This window comes from Aythya ferina (genome assembly GCF_964211825.1).
Source record: "Aythya ferina genome assembly, chromosome: 14".
In the NCBI taxonomy this organism is placed as follows: domain Eukaryota; kingdom Metazoa; phylum Chordata; class Aves; order Anseriformes; family Anatidae; genus Aythya; species Aythya ferina.
The window spans coordinates 14476643-14500944 of record NC_140312.1 but is presented as its reverse complement, the minus strand read 5'-3'; the positions used below and the strand labels follow the sequence as shown (position 1 = coordinate 14500944).

The 24302-nt window shown below is 36.8% G+C and overlaps 1 protein-coding gene and 1 long non-coding RNA gene across 3 annotated transcripts in view; one reads left to right on the top strand and one right to left on the bottom strand.

The window, feature by feature from the left end:
* LOC311444522 (uncharacterized protein C5orf58) overlaps nucleotides 1–24302 on the top strand; it is a 52371-nt gene that overhangs the window by 12133 nt on the left and 15936 nt on the right. The window lies entirely within an intron of this gene.
* Nucleotides 962–23880, bottom strand: LOC311444525. Its single transcript, XR_014697920.1, has 3 exons — nucleotides 23832–23880; nucleotides 20795–21031; nucleotides 962–1000 (listed from the first exon to the last, which is right to left on the bottom strand). It is a non-coding gene; the product is annotated as an uncharacterized lncRNA (long non-coding RNA).

Genomic DNA, 24302 nt, shown 5'->3' with positions numbered 1-24302 from the left:
GTTATAGAATCCAGAATCGTGAAAAAAAAAAACACACAACATTTTATATGATTAATGAAGATTAGTTAATGAGTAACTAGCAAAGAACAGTTCACACCTCTGCACTGTGGTTATTTAGATATAATTGGCTTTACTGAGATCACATGGCTATTGCATTTTATTTGTATAACCTTGCCTGATTTACTAAAAATCACTGGGGTGTTTTTACAAGTTTGTTTCTTTTTTTTTTTTTCCCTTTTATTAAAGCAGAGAGGCTGACTCATTGTTCTTAATCCATCCGCATACAGACAGTCTCTGATGTGCTTGCCACCATCCATATTTAGGGAAATATCCAGAAACAGTGAGACTACTTCTGTGAGTGTAAATGGCAGCAAATTCAGGCCTTTGGTCTGATCATGATCGTTTCCATTCTGTCGTCTTTCCCTATAGTTTGCTGTTGTTTTTTTGCTCTACCAGGTGTTTAATGTCTTGCAAAATCACTGGAATTGAAACATTTACACTAAAAAGTACTGCAACGCTATTGCTCCCATATAGACAGGTAGTAATATTAAATATATGTGGTAATAGGTAGATACAATTGGAAATACACGCCACTGTGTTGAAGTGCTGTGTTATAAAATAATTCACATCCTCTCTGGATAAAAGTTTTTTTTCTGAAAGATTGTAAAGTTTTAGAAGAACCTTGTATCCCCTTTTTTATAGTCACCAATATATGAGTGTGTGTTTTTCCAGGGATGTATCCAGAAAATGTAGATGGAAAACCAAAAGTTAATAGTTTGCACTAAAAAACAAAGCAGCTGTAAAAAGCATTATCTTCTTATTTGACATTTCTTTTTCTTCAGTGTCAACAATTCATATCTATTTAGGTGAGAAAAACAAGTTATTACTTCAGAAAATATTATTTAAAGATGCAGTGCTTGGAGGTGAGCTGGACTTAGTGTTTACCTATTTATCACATACTTTTCAGCTCCATTCTGAATTTCATGGTCTTTGCAGATATCTGAAAAACAGAAATAAAAATTTAAAACTCAAATTACCCAAGGAGCTATGGCAATAGTATAGAAACATTGTGAGAATCAGCAAAATACTGAGGTCAGAACTCTGAATATTGAAAAATACAACATTACTACAGAGAAAGATAAATGCCATGATTTTTAACTTCTTGCTTAAGGCATTTGGTGATTGATTTTCCAACTATCAAACTCATAAAGCATGTCAAATTGTGCATCAAAATTCTTTATGTGGGCAGAATAATCCAATATTTTTAAGTTTTACTACTTAGAGGTACACTAATATTCACTAGTACCAGAGAAAATAGATTTACCTCCTTTAGACAAGCAAATTGAAGCTACAGCAGGCATAGTGATATAATTGCATTAGGGCTTTGCAATGTTTTTGTTAGTCTAAGATCTAATTCACTGACCCTTTTCCACAGGCATATTAAAGCTTTTTTTTTTTAGGTTACAAACTGGGAACAGAATAGTAGAATTTTTGTGACTTCATATGAAGGAATTTATTTGGTAAAAATCCACCTGGAATAGTTCGGTTTCAGTGGGAAATGCCACAAAATTAGTTTTAAAATTGTTAAGGGATTGCTTTCTAATCACTCAACTATTGTCCTGTGCTAGAGACTGTAAGAACTGAAAAACAAAGAGAATTCGTGTTCTGTCATTTGTATTCATCTGGTATATTTTGTTTGCAACCATACAGATCTTAACTCATTCATATAGAAAGAAGAAAAAAAAATAAAAAAATATTTACTAGTATTCTAACAGCTGCAGCTGTCACTGTCTTTAATTTAGTAAATACTGTTGACAATAAACTTACACCCTTTGGGTGAACCTGCAGGATGGAGAAAAGCTGAAAGATGTAACGGGAAGGATAATGAATGTAGAGACTGCACACAAATTCATGTTAACACCTGTCCAAGCTGGACTAGTCCAGTTCTCCCTAGAAATCTCCTGTTTCAGGCTGGAGAATGCAGTAGTCACTGGAGAGATACCAACTTAGTTACCAGGCTCAATTACCAAGTCCTGAAGAATTTACCATATATCAGGATATCTGTTGCCAGGATGTCTAAAATGAGAAACTGAAATATGTCGTCACTCTAAGTGCTGCAGGAACTGCAGGGTGCCTGTTAGCACTGTTCTGTTTCGGTGACATCCCACCATGGTTTTCCAGTCCATACTATTCTCTGCTACTGTATTCACCTGTGGACATGGATAGGAGGATATGCAAACAAAACTACATATAGCAAAGTGACCTGTTCCCAAATAGAGCAGAGTAAAATGAATTTACATGTACCTGGTGTATTTATAACTTGTACTGAATTGATTACAGAGACAAATGGAGACATGTACATCTCTCCTTGGGCTGATTTAACAAAAGAATTCAGAAGCTAGGCTTAGAGGAAAAAGTAATGCTTAATTCATTAGAGTGAATCATATAAAGTATTCTGTAAAGTATCCTGTATTACAGTGTTTTCCATGGCAATTTGTTCTCTGTAGACGAGTACACGCAGACCACCCCAGGGACAACTTGTCATCTCTTTTGTTATACTCATCTCTTAGAATAATTTTCCGTAATTCTGAACCACAAATGATTTGGTCAACAGAAGGGTAGATGCTTCTGTATAACCGAGTATACAATAAGAGTGGCACAAGGATGATCACATATTTCATTGGTGCCTCCACTGATCAACCTCAGGGGTTATTTTTTTCTCCAATCCAGGAGATAAAGAAACTATATATGAATAGTTTTTATGTATTTATTTTTATCAGTAAAATATTTTTGAAGTAGCTTGTACTTTAAGGCTCATTTGGTCTTGGATTGTTACCTCCACAGCTGTATGAACTGCACTTCTCTGATTTACTTTCCTTCCTCAAAATCAGGTTGAAGCTTTATATGGGAGGTTGAGAGAATATGGAGGTAATGATTGTCATCTACAGTTGTGCAGCTTTGCTAAACAGAACAAACCATATTTGTTAACAGTTTAAGACCTGTTAGCCCATCTAAATAGTGCCACTCTTGCCATCCTACCTTCTGGACAGGTCCTCACAGGCAGGGTCCTGTAACCGCTGCATGGCACAAGGTAGAGAAAAGGTAAGGTAACGAATCCAGATGTTTGGAACTGTAGGTTCAGTCTTGAGCTGTAAGATATTTATCAGAGCAGCATGTGCAGGGTTGCTTATTCTCAAGAGAGAAAGCTACCCCCTGATAGCCACTAATAATATAACCCATAGATGAGTAGTGGGGAAAAGAAAAGGCCTGCTTAAGGGCTGATTATATCACTGGTAGCTTGTGCACTTACACACACCCATTGTTACCTTATAATAAGATGAGCAAATATTTGTGCTAGTGGCCACAAATTTATGAAGAGTATATACAGCATATGCACCTGGAATTCCCTAATGCCTTACAGGCATTCAGTGCATACTGTTTACATTGGTGCTGTGATAGAGCTATGAGTGACAGTAATTCATAGTGTTGCTGTTCTTACTACTGTTCTCTGAAAGCCAGCAACCAGATCAAGACTGCATTCTTATTTCTTAAAAGCATCCAAGCACCTGTCACATATTTCTTGTACTTATTGCCACAAGTTGAATTTCGAATCAGAAGCCAAATGGATGGTTTCAGATCTTACTTCAATCCACACTTAAGCATCCAATCTCACAGCAGAAATGTACTGTAGCAAAAAAATCCCCATGCTCAAGGGGATTCTACATTATGTACAGGGTTAACAGGAAAGAGCAGGCCTGATTACTTGTAGTACAGGAGTTGCAGAGCAGCAGAAATATTGTTTTCTTTCAATGATTAATGTACTCAATAAAAGTGTAGCATCTGCTGCCAGTTTTCATTAACAAATAAATGAAAAACAAACCCGCGTGGTAGGCAGTGTGTCTGGGGACAGCTTAAACAGGACTGAGCTGCTTTAGATTTCAGCTATTTTCTTTAGGACAACAGTGTGGAGCACTTTCTTGTTTATAGGATAAACACAAGGGATTGAAGCGATCTGTGTTAGCACACAGGAGTGGTTGCCAACCCATAACATTGTGCAGAATGCAAAAATTCCACAGCTTGCTCCCCTGGGAGTCGCAGGCTATAATCTTCTTGCATGTCGGTTTCAGTGTAAATAACAGTTAAATCATCAGACAGACAAGTTGCCAGTAAAACTTTGAATAAAGTTATTAGTTAGTTCATTTTCCTTCCTTCATAATACAAGTTCAGCAGACTCAGAGCTCAGTCCCTATATTGGTTCAGGGGAAATGCGGTATTCCACACCACATTACTACAGGTAATACACAAACATCAGGCTGAAAATGTCTGCTTTTTTAGCTTCCTCACAACCAAAAACAATGTGTCACTTTATTTTTAGCCTTGTTTCCTATGGAAATGGGGTTTATTTGATCATGGTGTCTTTCTCTTCTACCTTTTATCTTTATGACTTTTTAACCATATTGGTCAGTTCCACCTCCAGCAGGAGAAGGAACCGTGTCTCAACATAGGGGAAGGTCGCAGTGCCTCCAAAGAGACATCACAGAACCCTTGTGAGGACACCATTCCCATGGAAGTTTTGATCAATAGCTGCTGACTGAGGTCATTTTGTGAAACTGTAAGAAGCTGATCTGTCTCAGCTCTGATATCGCTCAAACTGTCTTCCTTCTTGGAAGTTTGATGTCACTCAAGGGGATATCAGACTGGGCCTGGCTTTGCATCTATGACAAGATCTAAACTGAATCAGTCTCAAGATCTGTAGCAATTGGATTATTGCTTCCAGCATTTCCAGAGAGTTTTAGGCTCCTTTTTAATGAAGTTGTGTTCTTTTAAAAAAAATACACAGGGAATATTTCCTGCAATAATATACTTCAGACACATGGAAGGCTAACAATCTCCAGAGAAAAGTGCTTGCATATTCGTAAACATATGACTTATTAATTCATAGAGAAAATACACCACAGAGTTGCAATAATATTTCAGTACTACAAACAAAAGATGCATAACTGTCACAAACTGACAGTGATAGGAGTAGGTAATAGAGCAATCCGTTGCAGCTTATGTGATGAGGAACAGCAATGGCTTGGGAATTAATGTATTGGTTCTAAAAACTAGTGAGTACTCTGAGCTTAATGACAATTCAGAGAAACTAGCTGTACCTTCAACTGTACCTGTGATCTATGCTGAAACCAAGGAAACCTTCCCTATAAATGTTAGATAGGAGACCAATTCATCTGTATTGCTGTTCCCATAAAATCAGCCTCTCCCAATTATTCTCTCTGCAAAGAGCAGTATGTCTCCAGATAGAACAGAATAAGCTAGATTTCACAAAGGCTAAGCTGACATGCATCAAAAAAAATACTTACCAAATACTTGGGATTGGTTTTACAGTTTTCCAGCCCAGGACTTTAGTGCTTAGTACAAATTTATTACTCATATTACTCGTTTGATCACATACTGAAGAGGATTTCACGTTACCGAGCACAGGACCTAGTCCTTACGTGACGTAATGTATCATCAATATGCAAATGTGATTACTTGCTAATGAACAGACACCCCTCTATACTTCAATTGCATCACAGCTTTTGAACTTGTATTCTTTCTATGGTGATTATGTTCCCTGTCTAGCATGAGTCATCAGACTCCTCAGGTATGTACAGAGTGTGCTGTGCAGAATGATGCATTGAGCAGGTGTGGCGAAGGACAGGGCAGTTCAACTAAAAGGAAATTGAAATGTATTTTAAAAGAGAATGTACAAATACTTTAGTGTTTGATTTCCAGGGTGGTGATTAATTGTGAACTGTGAGATAAGAACATACAGGGCAAATAAGAGCAACAGCCGTTTGTTATATCATGTAGTAGATTCACCTCTGGTTTAAGCTGGCTTTTGGTGGTATGAACCAGAAAGCATGGACTCTGGCAGTGTAAAGAGAAGTGAAAGCCTGAATGCCCCCTCTCTCGTGAATTCTTGGGGTTGGGAAGCTGGACATAGAGGCCACTGATCTCAACTGCCTGTGCTGGCTGAGATTTTCTGTTTCTCTGTGAGTCATTACAAATGCTATCCCTATCGGGTGTGATGGTGAAAAATTAAAATGTGGCCTATCCGCATGAAAGCACAAACTGTAACCATGCTAAAGCTGTTCCTACTCACTTACTTGTACTTGCTTGTGGTAGAGAACTTGGCTTGCATGTGCATTCTGAGTTCAGGCAATATGGAATGACTGGATTTAAACCGTGTACTCAAATGTTGGCAATGTGATTTGCAGGCTCAGGTGGTGCTGTATGTCATCAGATTTTGTCCAGCTTACACCTGAGCTAGCTTAAAGAGCAAAAGAAATTTGGAGCTTTTACCTCTTTCCCTTGGATTTATAAAATTGTTGTACGCATTGGTACAACTTGCAGTCCCAGCTAAAAGCAGTAAAATTTGCTATGTTCCAGGTCATAAATTGGGGTGAGATGGCAGCACTGTGTGATGAGGCTTGCACAATAACCACCCAGCTTATACCTGACTCAATGCTTTGCTATTAATTCCTCACTTCCACAAACAAAATTTACATCCTGTTCTTTTTCCACTCTCTGCTTTAAAAAGAATGCCTCCTATTACCTGCCACAAACAGAAATCTCTTTCTAGACAGTATAGAATTCCTCAAGATGTAATGCAGTGAAGCGAGATCATCTCTGAAATGCAGTTATGCATTTCCCCATTACCCAGTGCCTCACACCACTGGAAAATGAAATGGGTTCCTGGCATGAGCATTTCTGCTGTTATCTAACTCTCACTGGATTTCATGTCAATTATTAACATCAGAATGATGATAGAAATCTTAACACATGTTAAGAAACTGGACTCCTACATCATTTTTCTTACTCTATTATTTTGCCCTGTGATCTTTGTTTTGCAGCCTACCTTTCTCCATCTCCCTTTCCAACGTGTTCTCACAACCTGAGTGCTTGGGGCTGAGATATTATTTTCAGACCTTGGAGGACAGGGTGCAAATGCTGTTTGGTATCTTTTCCAGACAAATATGTTGTTCATCATATATATCTTCTGTTCATGACTTAATTTTACCCAATTCTACCACAAGGATTTTAACAGAAGTTAGTGGACACCAGGGAATGGCTAAGCTGAACCCTCAGATCAGAGCATATTTGGATATATTAAGGAAGAAATGTAATATCTACGTAAGTGCAAAAATTTTTTTCTCATTGGGTCAATTATATAATGCTTTTCCAGTGAATTTAAGACCCAGTGATGCTCCTTTTCTTTTTCTGAAGGTAATAAATGATTTAGCGGAAAACCCACTAAATGCTAACAAAGTGAACACTCTGGTTATGTAAAGCTCAGGGTTAGGGGATTAGGGGGAGGGATGTACGTTCCAGGCACTTGGAATGAAGCATGAATACGAGGTGCTGATTTTGCTTTGCGCTGCTCCCAGTGTGGGTTAGAAACAGTACGAGTTGACCATACAACACTTAGGGCTCTCCAGCTGAGATGGCTCAATGTGTATCCAGTCCCCAGAAAACTAATCATGGTGCAGCATATGTATTGGGGATGGAGAAGAATGTAACTAGAGCTGTGTCTTTCTGCTATTTCTTTTCAGAGGATGCAGTTATAAGCTTTGCCATCTGGCAAATGTCAAAGCAGATCTCCATCTTCTTTAGCATTCTCTAAGGCTGGGTCTTAGGGAAGCAATTCAGGGAGCCAAAACCTGCCTCTTGAGAACCTCACTAACCCTGCCTCATCAAACAGAAGGTGGATATATACCCTAAATCTGACTGAAGAGGAGATGGGGGAGTGAATAGCAGGACTAAGCTCACGGTATGCAGACTTCCCAACAGGATAAATATAAACAGTATCCAGTACTGGGTGTCTCACCCCTATGCTTTTTTACTACCTATTTTTTTTTATAATTGCATGTGTGCAAAAGGCATCCTGTCTGTGTCCTTTCTTTTTGTTATTGACTATTGTCAGGTACCTGAGCAGATGAATGTATTGGGTTTATGTGGCAAGCTTTTGGGAGCAGGGGGACTGCAGGGGTAGCCTCTGTGAGCAGAGCCAAGCAACAGCCCCATGTCAGAGCAGAGCCAGCTCCAGCTGCTCCAAAGGGACCTGCCACTGGCCAGAGCCAAGCTGGTGAGTGACACTGACTGGGCCTCTGGGAGAGCACATTTAAGAAAGGAAAAATGCAACAACAGCTGGGAGAGGGGAGTGAGAGTGTGATTGTTGCGGAGTTTAACTGTCTATCAGGGTGAAACCACCACAACAAAATACACAAATCAGACAAAAGAAGAAAAGAGAAAAAAAAAAAAAAGAAAAAAAAAAAGCTAGTGGAAACATTCTTTACAGTTGAAGCTTCCCCAGCTTCATGTAGTCATACCAGAGGAGCTGTTCTAGCACTGAATGTGTGATCTAGTGATTTATTCGCAAGAGTCACAGTCCGTTGCTTTTTCTCTTTTCCTTTCTCAACAAGAAAAAAATTTGCCAGGGCTAATCCTTAGATACAATTGCAGTCGTCTTTGAAAGAGAATGGATCTTTGAATCAGAACTCTGAGAAGACAGGGTGCTAAATGACTACAAGGCTATAGGTTGCTTATGTACAGGCCACCCATTAGAAAAAGCAGTACATTAAACATTATCAGAAAGAATCAGTGATCCAAGCATCTAGACTTCCTACTTTTAAATTCATAGAAATTATGCCATTGCAGAGCCCCCTTGGATTACAGAGCAGTGTAGGTCAGTCATTGAAGTATAGTTCCTATTTTCAGTCATTGGTATGTTTTCTCTTTTTGCCTGCAAGGTGATTCAGTCTAGAAGGGTTTTGTTTGTTTGTTTGTTTGGTTTTTGTCTTTGCTTAATTTCACATCAAACAATCTATTAAATGTAGAAACCTTGTAAAATCAGGAGCATCTAATCAGGACTGTTAGTGTAAATGCTGAAGTCATATAACAGATTCCCCCGATAAACCTTAGGAAAGCAGGACAAATTCCTACTTAGAAAGGGAAGAGGTAGTGATAGGTTCTGATAGAAAAAATGAGTTTGCAATCCATCTATCTGTTCAGCAAAGTACATCAGAAGAGTCCCTTGCTATTCCATTTTCTTTTGGGTTAACTGTGGCTAGCTGCTATATTATATAGGATGAAGGAGATATTGTATCTGCCACCAGTTTATTGAACCCTTTTTCATATTCTGTCATTTGTGGAACTCCCTGTGTTTCACTATTGATGGAATTGGTATCCAGCTTCACTGTGCCAAGGTCAAGGACTGAATGAAACTTACTGTGTTTAGGATGCTGTGCAATCCCAGATAACCTTGACAACGTGTTGTTTCACAAAGTATTATTTCATGTTCACAGGCAGCAGGAAAACTGAATGCTAGATCTGAGCATATGGCCAACAAATGTGGCAGCTCTCCTGCCCCTGGAGCAAAGCTCATCCCCAACCCAGCCACAAAATGGCTCTGAATGAGTAATGCACATTATTCTGAAATATATACACATGCAGCAGTGTGGAAAATCAAAGTTATATAGAATTTACCCAGTTTAGTCAGACTAGTATCTCTCTCCTTTCAGAAACTCAAACAATCTTTTTCTTTTTTTCATTTAGATGATTTTAAAGATCATTATGTTATGTAAACAAGGATATTTAAAAATAGTGACAACCACATCACTTTTAAATGTGGTTTAAAAATGTCTGTGAAGATAGGAATAGTGAAGGTTTTCAGATGATCTCTTTGAGATTGTACCATTTCAAACTGTTTTTCAGCCAGTGCAATATACAAATATGCATTTGGCTTATGTGCACAGAAGATGATGAGAGTAAAAGAAAAGAGCAAATAAGAAGTCTGATTAAGCAGAGACTGTTCTAGAACTGGCTACAGAATCCTTTGTATTGTTCCTTAACAAAATAATCACAGAATATCATCTATTATTTGCTTGCTGTCTTGTTCTCCAAGCTGGTAGAATGAAAGACAAATGGCAGAACCCAGATCCATAGACTTGCCTTTCGTTTGAAGGGAAATACATTTTCCCAATTAAATTGGCTCTAGAAAAACAAAACAAAACAAAACAAAACAAACAAACAAAAAAAGCAAGACAAACAAACAAGCAATATATATATAAACAAACAAACAAATAAATAAACAAAAACACTAGTAAGTGGCCCATTCACCAGTTGCCCATTCACCACTTGAAAACTGGCATATTTGAAGCGTACGTAATGGATTAGATGAAAATTAACTCTATTTGCAAGACAAATTGCTCAAGTCTTGAGGAGGATAACAGGGCACTACTTTCTTCTATCCCACAAGTCTTCTGTTCTTTTCAGCATTTGTTCATCCATTGAATCATTGACTGATCGGTTTACATGATGCAGCAGTGGCACAGGGGTAAACATCCTAAATTATTAGGAGTTAGATAAATGCAGAATGTTTTTTGTGTATACTATTTATCATTCTACTTGCTCACTGAAGGCAATTTGTGAAAAGAATTTTAAACCTGTTCAATACTTTTCCCCACCTTTGATTCTGGGGAACATTATTAAATTTTTGCTGGATTACTTGAGTACATAGTCTTGCTAGAATTCTTATAGATCAAAAAAAAAAAAATTAAAAAATTAAAAAATTAAAATCTGTAGTCTATGACTGCCATGTTTAAAGTGAAGGGTATTCATTCACTACACCTGTTGGGTTCAATAGGAGCCACATGTTTCTGAATTCCTCAGGCCTGCAGCCTGCAATGGCTGTTTGCACCACCCGCAGAGGGAGGGGAGTTTTAATGCACTGCAAGAAGGTGTCTGCCCTCCTGCTGAGCACTCCAGATGCTTCCCTCACATTGGCAAAGTGCTTGTCTAAGTCCACGTATAGCCAGACAGCTGAAGCTTTAGAAAGTCCACCAACTAGCTAGCTGGTTATTTAACCAACTGGCAAAATTATTTTTTGCCAGATTAACTCCACAAACTGGCTCACTGTGGTGTTAAATGAGTGCCAGGGCAAGATTAAAAGAAGCAGAAACAGGATGAGGAATCCACAGTTAACCCACCTGGGCCACATTTAAAAACACATCTGAAGTGTGAATCTTGTATTAACAAAAAGGATGTAGGAGCAGATACTGCCTTTACAATGCATTTAATTCCTGCAGAACAGAGCCATCCAGCATGTCTCATGTGGTTTCTTTCTACATTTCTCCTGCAGATGCTGGTAATACCTAATTGTGAGAGAGCTAATTATGCATTTTGGCCAAATTGACGGCTATATTATTATTATGAAGGGCTTGGTTGTTTTTTAAAACATAGTGTTTTTGTTTTTTTACCTGAGTAGAAATTCAGCTTTTTAGTTGTTTGAAGTTCTGATTTTTGCAGGTATAGCAACTTGACAGGTTAAAGTATCATATGTTAGATGGTGCAAGAAAGTGTTCTTTGTTTTGAGAACAACATTGGTGTTAGAAAAGAGTTTTTATTTTGCAATATACTATGATTGTGAGAAAGAGGTTGAGAAGCAGAGGTCATAAACGTGCTGTTCGAAAAGGTTCTCTTCAGTAAACAGGATTTATGATGAAATGTATTATATTGATTTCAAGAACAGTTCCAGAAGGAATTCTTTTGGAGTTGTTGTGGTTTAACCAAAACCAGGACAGGACTGAGAGAGGTTTTATTTTAGAAAATGTAATAGAAAAAATAAATTATCATAATACATGAAGCACATTTATACAGCAGTATACACGTATATGGAATCTCTGTCCCTGGAGCTATTCAGAAGTTGTCTGGATACAGGTCTTGGCAACCTGCTCTAGGTTGCCCTGCTTGAGCAGGGGAGCTGGACTAGATGACCTCCAGAGCTCCCTTCCAACCTAAACCATTCTGTGATACCAGTAATATATAAGGAAATGGTTAAAACACAATAAGAATATCACCATTAAAATTCATTAATTGTTGAAAGAAGTTTATGCTTCCTAATAGAAGCATGTTCTGAAAATCACATTCTATGAAAAATGAATTTCATAGGAACTTCATGATTTATTTTTTTTACCCCAGTTTGGTTTTATAATTAATATGGGTATTTAATATACACAGTATTAGTTGGAATGGAAATATCACCAATATCACCAATGAGGCCAAACAGGGAGGTAGAACTTGATGTGGCAAACTAATGTTACTTCATAAAATGAAAATGAAGGAAATGATGCAGTGGTTTCTAGGACAGCCCAGTGTTTTTAATATGTAGAATCCAAGTCAAGATCAGAGATGATGGTAGTCTTTGTTGCATGAAATAAGTGATGATCAAGGTTAGTCGTACCTTTTTTATTGTTTTTTTTTTTTTTTTTGTTTGTTTGTTTATATATATATATATAATTTATTTTTATTTTTCTTTCTAATAATACATTTGTATTCACAGTTGTGATAAGTCAAAATGCAGTATCTGCCTGGCAGCAGGTAATATATTGCCAGTAATGTCTGTTCAAGTAATTTTTCTTAACCAAACCTCTTAGTTAACCTTGGACGTGTCACTGTGAGACTTACAGCAGAGAGACTACTTCAGTGAGCTGGAGAATATGCTATTATGGCATGTGGTTTCTGTTCTATATCATTTTGTAGCTGAAGTATGGATTATATAGTTGCATGGGTGAATATTATAACCCATAATTCTATTCTAAAATGGGGTACCTAAGACAGAGTCCTTTTTGATTTGGCCATTGTCGCACTGCAATGACAGAATTGGAGATTGTACTTGCACCTAACTGCTCAGTTTATTCTTTCTCCAAGTCTCCAGAATACACATTAATGATGCCATATATAACCCATCGGTGAATAAAAGGCACATGGTGCCATGATGGATTTCCAGTAGGCATGTGGAAGTTTTAAGGCCAGTGATCTGGGGATTTTTCATTTGGACTGTAATTATTATGTAACATCAGTGTTCAAGGATGGGCATTAAAATGTGAACAGGCAGAGAAAAGTGCTACTAAGATGATCAAGGAATTTTAGGCTTTTCTCATAGCAAAAAAGACAAAAACATGTTTAATTAAGCAAAACAGAGGCAATGCTGCAGCTAGCAGATAGTGTTGGCACAGGAACCAAAACATAAATTGGCTAAGAATAAATCTGCAGTGCAATTTCACGTAAGGTTCATTAGAGCTTAGAAATTCTGAAATATTTCTTCCCTTTTACTACTTCTCTTAGAAGACTATCTAATTTCAAGTTGGAATATAATACTTTTAGGAAAGGATGATATAATGCAGTACCATAAAAGGCAACTGTATTCAAATAATCATGAGATCACCTTGCACTCAGTGTTGCTATAATCCTAAACTCTTACGTACCATTTGAAAGTCTGAGCAGAATTATTACCAATTGTGGACAAGAATCTCATTACCACAGAACCAGGCTATCCTTTGCACTAAAACCAGTGCTATCACAGTTTTTAACAGGTTGCTTATAGAGGGTATTGGTTAAGCAAGGAGAGGCAGGGAAGGCTATGCTGTTGTATCTGGTACAGCATAGAGGACAAACATCTGCAAACTGTAACCCTGTGTCATCTGCTACTGAGAATCATGCATGGACATCATACATGGGCTTCTCTCTTTTCGTGCCTATTTATTTATTTATAATTACAGTTTACAATAATCTTAATTCAATGCTGTCATTACAGCCTGCTATTAAGGCATCACTACCTTTGTGTTAAGATGATTCTTGAAATACCATGCTGCCCTCTTGAGGTTGTATAATATATGTTTTGAATTTTTTGTTTGTTTGTTTTACTCTGTTACTGGGGAGAAAAAGACATTTTAATGAAAATCTGTTTCTTATGGAAATAAGTAGATTAGACATGTCCACTTCAAAGCCATTTCTGTGTTTTGGATGTCCAAAATGAGCTGGGCATGAAAGTCCTTGCAGAAGTCTGTCTTAATTTCTCCACCCTAACTTTGAATATTTAGAGGATCATGAGCATAAGTGCTAGTGGTTGGGAGTAAAGCCTGATAGGGTTGTTCAGTTAGAAACTTTTTTCTATTTAGATTTGAACACAGTGAATTAACAACAAATGGGAGGAATCATGTTTCTAGTACTCTGGCATTGTCCAGCACTCCTGCAAGAATTTGGTCTTGTTACTGTCATACAGTGACTAACGTCCACTACTGCAGAGGTTTTGCACCCTGATTTATTTTTTTTTCCACAGTTTCTTCCAACTGTGTTGTCTCATTAGAAATTTTTGCTAAAGAGAACTAAATGTGCCTAGATTGGCTGAATAAGGACTGCAAATGGTTACAAGAAACATTATAATGCATTTGCAAGGTATAAGCACAGAGGAGGAAGACTATGACAGAAATCACTTTTGATAGTTGGCTTTTTTAACACTTCAAAAAAAGGAAAGCTGCTACAGATGTTCTGTGTAATATGTAATAGTCTCTCTTTAATTGCATAATGTGAGACTAGATGGACAATGGCGGGAATGCCATGCAGTGAAGTAGGTTGCCTAATTGCTTGTTTTTCATTTATTGCTCTCAGAATCGATTTATAGTACAGTGTGTTCAGCAGAGACAAACAGATTGGAACAAAAGGTCCCACGTGTTCCTACACAACTGAAAGGCTTGGATTTGGCAGGATATGAGGAGATGTTTTAGCCATCTGTCTTCTCTCCTTCTGCTCCACAGTGCCTATGCCATTCCAAGGGGTTCCCAGTGAAAATGAATGATAGCAGCTAGAAGAAGCAGAAGCAAGTAGGCAGCAATTTCTAGTGGCAGAACATTTCATAGAACTCCTACTGCCTTAACTGAAGGCAAAGGTTTCCTTCTGTCCATCAAGTTTTAGAATATTTTCTGCCTCTCCCTAAAGGTTCGTTTCAAGCTTTAGTTGAGTTAATATGACTGAGACTTGGTCAGTGCAACGTGTGGTGAAACTTGTTTCAGACTGGCTGACGTGCCTGGCAGACAATTTGTTGGCAATGAGGGTGGGAATTACTGGCAGTTGTAAGAGCATGCCAAAATGAATTTGCATTATAAAATTTCCATTCCAGCTCCTCAAAAAGGAATCATAGATTCCTGTACTCCATCACCATTCTACCTGTGTTGCCTAGAAATTAGTAGTTGTACTTCACTGAGCAAATACCCATATGGCCTAATGCCAGTGCACCTTAGAACCATGACCATTCCAGACACTAGTGCTACTAAACATTGGAGAACTACTTATTCTTCATATCATATAAAGCTCCTTTTGCTGTCTTACATGGGAAAACCAATGTCCTTCTATGGTCTCTTCTAAAATCCCTGAAAATAGGTAACGGTCAATGTACTTATTTGTTCAAGGATAGATACAGATACTTCAAAGCCAGTATTTTTATATGCAAAATTTCCAGACTTCCTCATACATATTTTCAAGTATTCTTGTATTCTCTCTGTAATGATTGGCACATTTAATGAATAAACATCACTACAAATTAGAAGAATCTGAATAAAAAGTGAGCTGGAAGTGTTTGCAGTTGACCATGAAAAAGAAGTTCCTTTTTCACAGTTTGCCTGGTTGAAAGTCAAACATTTACATTCACTTTTTCCAATGATTAAGTACGTACTTCCAGATCAGGAAATAGATGAATACCATGGCTAGCAACCATGAAAGGGGGAAAAAAAAAAAAGAAAAAAAAAGTTTTATTTCATGTATGGAATAATGTAATTAGAAATAATTTGAGAAGTAGGACTGATGATGATTCATTTTCAAAAAGAAACTATTTACTGACACTGTCATTTCTGACAAATGAAATTTTCTTCATGTGGAGAGAGCTTAACTGAGTATAATCCCTTTCCTTTCTGTAAGGAAGAATAGATATACTTTCTTCCTCAAGGCATTATGCCTCTTCAGCTTCTGTCCTGCCTGATATAGTATTCCTTTTCATTTGTGTTGTATGTTATTTCATAGAGACTTACAAACCGAAAATACTGTCATGTCCTCATGCCCTAGGATATCAATGCACAAGTACAGCCAAAAAATACTGAATAGGGAAAAGACTTATGTTCAGCTGCCTCACATTCTCTTTTGTGATGTTGTTTTCTTGTGTTCCCTTTTTAAAGGTCTGTTTGCTGGAGAGGGAAATAATAGATAAAAAGGAAAGGAAGTTAAGGGGCTTTAGAGCTGTTAGTCCCTTTTTCTTTATACCACTGACATCACTTTAACAGAGGAGAATACGGGACACAGTGGGCATAAAAATGCACCCTGAACCTTTTATTAGTCCCACTTCTGTTGCATAATTTCAGCAGGACGGTCTACCCTTTTCCTTTACATTTGGGCTACATCTGTCCCACTGTAAATTGCAGAAGTTTTGGGAGTAGGATTTGACTTTCTGTCTGATTCTGCAGCATTTAACATAAGACTAGGGCTACATAAATTATGTTCAACACGTCTTGCTACATATTATTAAAAATATACTCAACAGGATACATCAAAACCTGCAACTAAATTCCCACTGCTACATAAGTAAAAGGCGAAAAGCAAAATGTCACACAGAAACCAAGAAACAAACCCTCCATGTCTTCTGATGGGCATTCATAGTTGTGAGCACAGAGCAGTACTGAGGTACATAGAGCACCAAGTGGTACCTTAGATAGGTAACAATATTGCTCATAAAGTGTGTGTTGGCATGCTTTGTTTAAGACCAAGGCAATGAGGAGTTGTAAAACACTGTGCATGTCACACAGCTTTCGTCTAGCTACAGATGGAAAATTCAAATGCATGGTGGTGAATGGTGCTGAGTCATCTGGCCAAAGTGCACCTGTGAGGCTGTGTACCTGTATGAGGATGCCAAATTGAGCAGAGGGGGTTCTGAAAAGAAGCCCCAAACTGTTAAATGGGGGTGCAGAGGAGGTGTCCCAGGCCCTAACAGGCCATCCTGCAGTCCTGAAGTTCCAGGTGGACAGCTTGCCTACCTCTGAGATTCAAGCAGGGTCAGATCACTTTAATGGGCCCTGTCTAGCCCCACTCTACAGCAGCTAGCCATGTCATGCTCAGGCTCCGTCTTAAAGCTGGTAAGGTCTTCACCCACCTTATGTCCTTAGCCCTTTGTTTGAATTTCACATACCTTGTTCTAATTTCCAGTTTAAATGCATGACCTTATTATGCCCTATTACTTTTAAGCAAACATTCTCCTTAGGTTTATATGTCTCTTCCTCCTGCCTGCTGGATATATAAATGTACTTCTGTTTGTTTCAACCTTTGCTTGCCAGGTTAAACATGGAAATATCTTCCAGCTCATTAGAATTTTCCCTAGTGGTGCTTCTCTATTGTTGTCCCAACATTGACTGAGGATGTCTGGAATCACAGCTACATAGTTACCTATTTTTCATGAAAGGTCCTTCCCTGAAACAAAAAATGGTGTTGCATAATATCACAGAAGCTGGACTCCTTGACCCATTATTAGAGTCTCTTTCAGGCCTGGAGACCTCAGTGTCTGTCAGAAGAGAAAAAGCTCAAAAGAGACTGTGTACTACCATAGTTTATCCAAACACAATGACATTTGTGCTGCTAATTATCAAAAAAGAATATTGTACTTTTCATAGGATAATATCTATCATCTGAAACAATTTCAGTAGAAACTGCCACTTAAAAAAAAAAAAAAAGGTGGGTGGGGAAAGGGATAGGGCAGGTGAGACACTATGAGCAGAAGTAGTAGGAATGTTGTGGTAAGGGTCTGTGCCTGACAGGGAGCATTTAAACCAAAGATACAAAATTGGATCCCTTTGTCTTTATACCTGATTTTAGGGCTTACTCCTTTCTGTCCTGCAGGAGGACATGATGTTTTACTTATTTATTTTCATTATTTTTTATTCTAAATTATATTAGAAACAAATGTGGACAGCATCACTCCTTGTATGCAAATATGGTATCTACAAGAATATAGCTGTCACAGCCCAGACTGTACAAACATACCTAACATCTAAGGTAAATACTCAGGAGCCAGAGATCTTTCCAGCTGCAATATTCTGCTTTTCATAATACAGATATATGAGTTATTTTCAAAGGAATAGACTGTGACACATGCACGGTTCTGGGATAAATTTTAATGCTATTGCAAACATACATAGCTACATTATGAGCAAAATTTCTGAAAGAACTCTCAGAACTAGGGACATGATAAGAACTGATAAGAAATGGGTAGACATTTTTTTCAAAAATATCTTATAGGTTGTCTCTTTCGCAGATTGGTGCTTCATAAATTTGTTTATTTGAGATAATGTATACACAGACAGATCAATGCATAACTTTATAAACCAAGTATACCCCTGATTACATTTTTCTTATAACCTCTAGAGCAGAGTTTTTTGGCCTTTCTGCAGATCACAAGATATTCCAAGTGTAAATGTGCTAACACATCTCACATGCAAAAAACATCGTAGAGCTGATGTTGAGATTCAAGTACTTTTCATTCTTTTTTTTTAGCTTCTAGAAGTAAATGGAAAATCCTACCATACATTTCCTAGTTTTCCATTCATTGCTGTGAAATTAACATTAAATGGGGATAATGCTCGTAGATGCTTGTTTTTAATTTCTGCTGTTATCCTCGTAAAACATCTGAGTTCTGAAACCTAAGCACCTGCATGTATTTAAGTAGGAACTGTGTTTTTTTGTGTTACATTTCATCCATTATCTTCTGCTGACCTCTGTCAGTGTCTTATTTCCCCGGACTACCATGTTATAGCCTTAACTATTATCAGGAACACTCAAGCTTTTGTATGTGGTACAAATATGCATCAGTAAATAAAAGCAGCAGCTGTAAACTCTGCATCTATAATCTAGCCTGTTTAATATACTACTCTTAAAAAAAAAATAAAATGAAATTATACATAACATGCAGCTTAACAACTAGCTCAAGTTTATTTTGCCTGAAGCCACATGACCTTGAACTCTGACACTGTCTGATTTCAGGCTAAACAAGGTAGGTCTAGAAGATTGCAAAGAAACGGGAAATGACTTTGGTGATTCAGTAAGGACACTTGCAGGTGGTTCAGAGAGGACACATGATCATTCAGTAAGGACACGCTTTCTCCTGAGTTGGTACTGAATATGATGAGAGGCACAGTTTTATTATTAAAGATGATGGCCAAAGTGAAATTTCATCCAAGACTTGCATATTCTCTCTTGTTATATTTTATAAATAATATCTTTCTATCTTTGCACACTTTATGTCCAAACTAGATACATGGATCAGCATATGAAACAAATCAATTATAAAGCATTACTGTATTATTAACTAGTAGTAATTTTTTTCTGTCTCAGAATTAGAGAGAAGAAATTTGATCTCAACAGAGCCAAATACATTTTTTGATGAAATCTTTTACAGAGATTCTTTGAGAACAAAATTCACTTTCAGCACCAGTTCCTGTAAAAGTGTACATTTACAAAGCTGTGTGCAGCTGAAATGGAAACATAGTAAGCAGATTTAACAAAGATTACTTGGGCTTGTCACAGGTTTTGGAGGTCTTAGTAATAGCAGGTGTCCATAGACATTACGGGCTTTTTTGCAGCCAGTATTACTTCAGTAAAATTTATTATGCAAATGTTTTTATGGCTTTAAGATAACATATTTTACAGTGCTACAGCAATCCTTGGATAACTGTAATTAATAAGAATATTAAGGTATACAATTTGTCATCTCAAATTCTTTTTTTTGGCGGTGGGTCATTTTGTTTATCTTGGTTTCATTCTGCTGCTGTATATTTTTTCTTCTGAAGTGGCACAACTCCTTCAGATACCAGATATGGCGTTTAGTTCTGTTGGTTTATACATTGACCTGGACCATCTACTTTTTAGATAGCTGAGACAAAAATGATGAAAGATGACATATATAGGGAATAGAAATTGTCTTATGTTCTCCCTTAATTGTTTATGGACATATTGATAGTAAAGTAAGGAAGGAAGTACCCAAGGACTTTAACACCATGCCTTAACCACAAGCAAAAATAGTAAGAACCAAAAAAAATATCTGCACAACTCAGAAAAACTGTCTTGGAAATTTTGTATTTTTTTTTTCCTCTTTTCTTCTAATTGCCTGTCCATATAATGTTCCCTCTCTGTTTGAGTAAGCCTCGGCTCAGGTTTGCTGGAGTAAGATTTTCCTTAAGTAAACAAGTAAAGATGTCTATCTAATCTTAATTTTAAATAAGCCTTTGCAGTCACATAGATAATCCACCATGCAACTTGGCATATTCATTATTTGGACAATACAGAGCCTGTTTAAATTAATATCAGATTATCAGTTAAGAGCTTTCTGCAGTGTAAAGTCATTCAAACTTCACTGTAAGTAATATTTAAAGTCTTAAATCTAGGATAATGTTTTTACATTTTAAACACATTTTTCAAATATTAGATTATGATGAAATATAATTTGTAGGTGACCTTCTGAAGGTCACAGTGAAAAAAAGACTTTTAGGTTGTTTTGGTATCAAGCATATCACTAACAATGGCAAAACAGGACAGATTGAACTTATAAACATTGCATCAGACCTGTTGCTAGAGATAACATGTTTGCTAAACTTCTCAAAATGAGCTGATACCACAAGTCATCTCCTTGTGATCAGCACTAGGACTATTTCCTGCTAAGACTGGATAGTGGACTGGTAAACTACTGCTTGCCCAAAATATTGAACTTATGAAGTGAGGCTGTCTTTATTTTGTGTAAATAAGTACTAGCATTCTCTGCTGGAAGGACAAAAAAAGGTTGCTAGCAAATGCAAATAATGGAAAATACCAGTATGCTAATGATAAAGACATTTAAAATTAATCTATTATTAAGGAAATATTATATTGACAAGTGCAAAATTCATACCTTTCAGTGTTTTCAGACAACATAATGTGTATATTTTGAATTCAGCAAAACTGGGCTTTGATATTTAGATAGGTTCTCTTGTTATGGCACAGGATGCATCTTCTTGAATTTTGGAAGCTAAAAACATAGTAGATTTAGTACTCCAAGAAATAAGGTAGAAGCTTGTTCGGGTTTTTCTGTGTCGTGTTCATCATCTTCTCAGAGATTGCTTCACGAAGTTTTGGAAGCTTGCAAAAACTAGAGAAAGCAGTGAAAGAGTCCACTTAATTAGGAAGGCAGGGGTAAAAAGAATGTGAAAAATTAAATACATAAAACTAGGCAAGAGCACTTGCCTGCATTTTCAGAAAGAAGTAATTTGAATTGGTAATGATATTCTCATAAAAGTTCATAAGTATTAAAATTATTCCTTAGCTCTTCAGGCTAATTTTCAATGGACTGTAAAGTCAGATTGTATTGTCATGACCCTGTCTAGACCAATGATGAGTCTGTGGGAACTAACATAGCCAGGCAAAAAAAAAACAAACAAACCAGTAAGCATGCTACAAAAGTTCTTCTAGTGGTAGAACAAAAAAGGATGAATATTTGGTATGAAGAAAAGTGACCCCTATGCTTTTGACAGAGAAAATAGCACACAACTTAAATGCTCTTACTATCTGAAACTTACTTGAAAACCCACTAAGGAAGTAAGGACTACTTTACTTTGCTGAGAATGCAAGATAAAATTAGCTTTGCTTTCTGTGCTCTGTACCTCAGACACTTTTGCATTAACACAAGCGGCACTTTCAGTATGCCTTTGACTCAGTTTTGTTTCATAACTTGGAAGTTTTCTTAGCAAAACAAAATGTCATTGAATTTGCACTTAAATGCAAATATGTGGTTTTCTTCAGGTTGGAGGAGAGCAGAATTCAGTCGTGACCTGTTACTGAGTATTCTGAATATGCTGAACAATTAAATTTTTGTCTGCAATTGTTATGAGACTGTGACAAAATCTGTGCTGTAGGAATGCATTCAGAGCCAACTTGTCTGCTTCCAATTACCTTAATTTACCTTCAATGAAGCATGTGGATTAATACAGAAGAGACATGTTACCTCATGTTCTCTTACTTCCTAGTTGCTAGAAATTGTTCATTTAAGAGAAGTAACTACTTCATATTGTGCTTCCTGATAAAGGTTATATGCAGCATTATGTTACCAACATCTTCATAAATGAGACAGTTGTTTGGCATAACTGAAATAGAACACTTATTTCCCTGGCATACATTTTCCGTATTTATGAGATGTATGTACAATCCTCATGTCTGGGTACAAAGCCGTGTTTTCTGCCATAAGCCCTCTTCCTATTAACATAATATGAAAACAGCACAACCATTTTTTCCCCCTACAATTAAAAGTAATTGATGAGCAGATATCTAGGCATATCTATGCTTCACTATTTTTAGAGTCACAAACAACATTTGAGTATTTGTGTTGATGTATTTTAAAAAATAAAAGCTCTACTGGACCTGCGAAAAGGACACACTTCTCATAAGTTTCCTCCAAAATGCCATTTAGCCAAAAGTGAGTTAAAATGATTACAAAGGTACGAGTGTTTGAACTCCGTGTTGTGTTCATGGTGTACATGCCCTATTAATCTCTTGCTTCGGCTACAAATGCTATCTTGAATTTTTCTGTCCTTCTAAGTATGCATCACCATTACTTAACTAAACTTTATGGTCAGTTTTAACTTTAAGGACACAGTATTTGCATTCTAAATGCTATGATACTTAATGATATTCTCATGCTAGATTTGTATTTAATTCAGGTTTTGAGTTACACTCAACCTCATTGTTCCAAGTAATAAGAGTTGTTTAGGATGGATATGCACAATACTGCACGTAATAAAAAAGTGAGAGACAAAGTTAAATTGGAAAGCCAAGACTGGAGGTAAAAGACCAGCAATTTGGGGTGATTCCATTTTGGATGACCAATGTGTATGCAAGGCCTTGTTTTCAGAAAGTTTCACACAGTGCCAAGAAGATGTATGATCACTTCTTGCTAAGCAGGCTAACTCTGAAAAACACATAGCATTGTACATTTACAAAGGTGGTGTCATCCTCCTTGCCTAGTTGAAAAGAAAGTGAAAATCTTCCATTCTCAGAAATGTGGTGGTTTTCTTTTCATACCGTCTCCACCAAGATAAGACAAAGTGTCCTAGAACTTATGTTTTGGTACCATCACCATTTGGAATGCCCCCCACATAAATACAGCTGTAATAAACCTGATGGGACTGCCTTTACAATTGCTTACATGTATAAAAGATTTTTGCCTTTTGGTGTTATAAATAGACTTTATGAAGTATGAAGAGCAAGAAAAATATTTTAAAATTATCTAGAAATTGATTCATTTAGAGAAGAAGGAGACTAAGAATGAAGCGAATGAGCTCATAAGGTATTCTTAAAGGAATGTACTTTTATCAACAATTCAAATAACTGCAGCAGACATGGTTCAGTATTTCTTCAAGTAATGATTAACTTATCAATTAAAGATACATGGCTTAAGATTAAAACAAATTTCCAGCTATCTATCTTATGCATCACTAAAATCTAAACATCAGTAAAAAAAAAAAATTAATTACATGCATCTCTTCATGCATTAGGAAACATTGATTAGCTAGAGCACAAGACGTGCAATAATCTTCCTAAAAATAAATGCTTCCTAATCATTTCTTATTCTGTCCCTCCAATGCCACAGTGGAGTTGCTAAATCCCACAATTACAAGTAGCAACAGAATTATTTTCCCATTGATCTTCCCATTGATCCGCTTATCTAGTAGATTTAAAGCACTAATTAGGCTGAATATCCTAAGATTACTTTGCATTAGGAATATTCACCCTTGAAAACTATTTGTATGGAATAATCCAAATTTTAAAAGTCACTTAAAAAGTCACTTAAAATTAACCTTCCTGACTTTTACTCCCAACACATATCCACAAACCTTTTTGAAAATACTTTCCCATAGATTCAGCCAGTATACCATAATGAAATGCTATATGATCACCTGTGTCATTGCATGATGCTATCCCAAGAAAGAGGGCTTTCTCAAAGTGAGCTTAGTGGATCCCTGCTCTGGGATTTATACAATGCAATAAAAAATGACAAAAAATGCAAATGCAAATATATTTTAAAATATAATATTAGCATTGTCAACATGTAAGACGTTATTTACTGCCCAGAAAAAAAATATATTCAGAATAGTGTCATTTGTTTCGGGGAATGCACAAAAAAGTTTCAACAACTAACACACAGTGTTTCTTTGCAAAATAGCCCTTTGCATGATGCTGAAGCTGAAATGGTTTTCACTCAGTGGTATCTACATTCTTGTAAAAGAAGGTCATTCGTCTCTATTGTGACTACTCCTTTTGGATTACCTGCCTTTGTCTTTACACAAGTCAAACAGTAAATAAAGGTTGTCTGTTAATATAGATTAGAGGTTAAACTGTTATTGATTGTCACATTTTATAGAGAGATT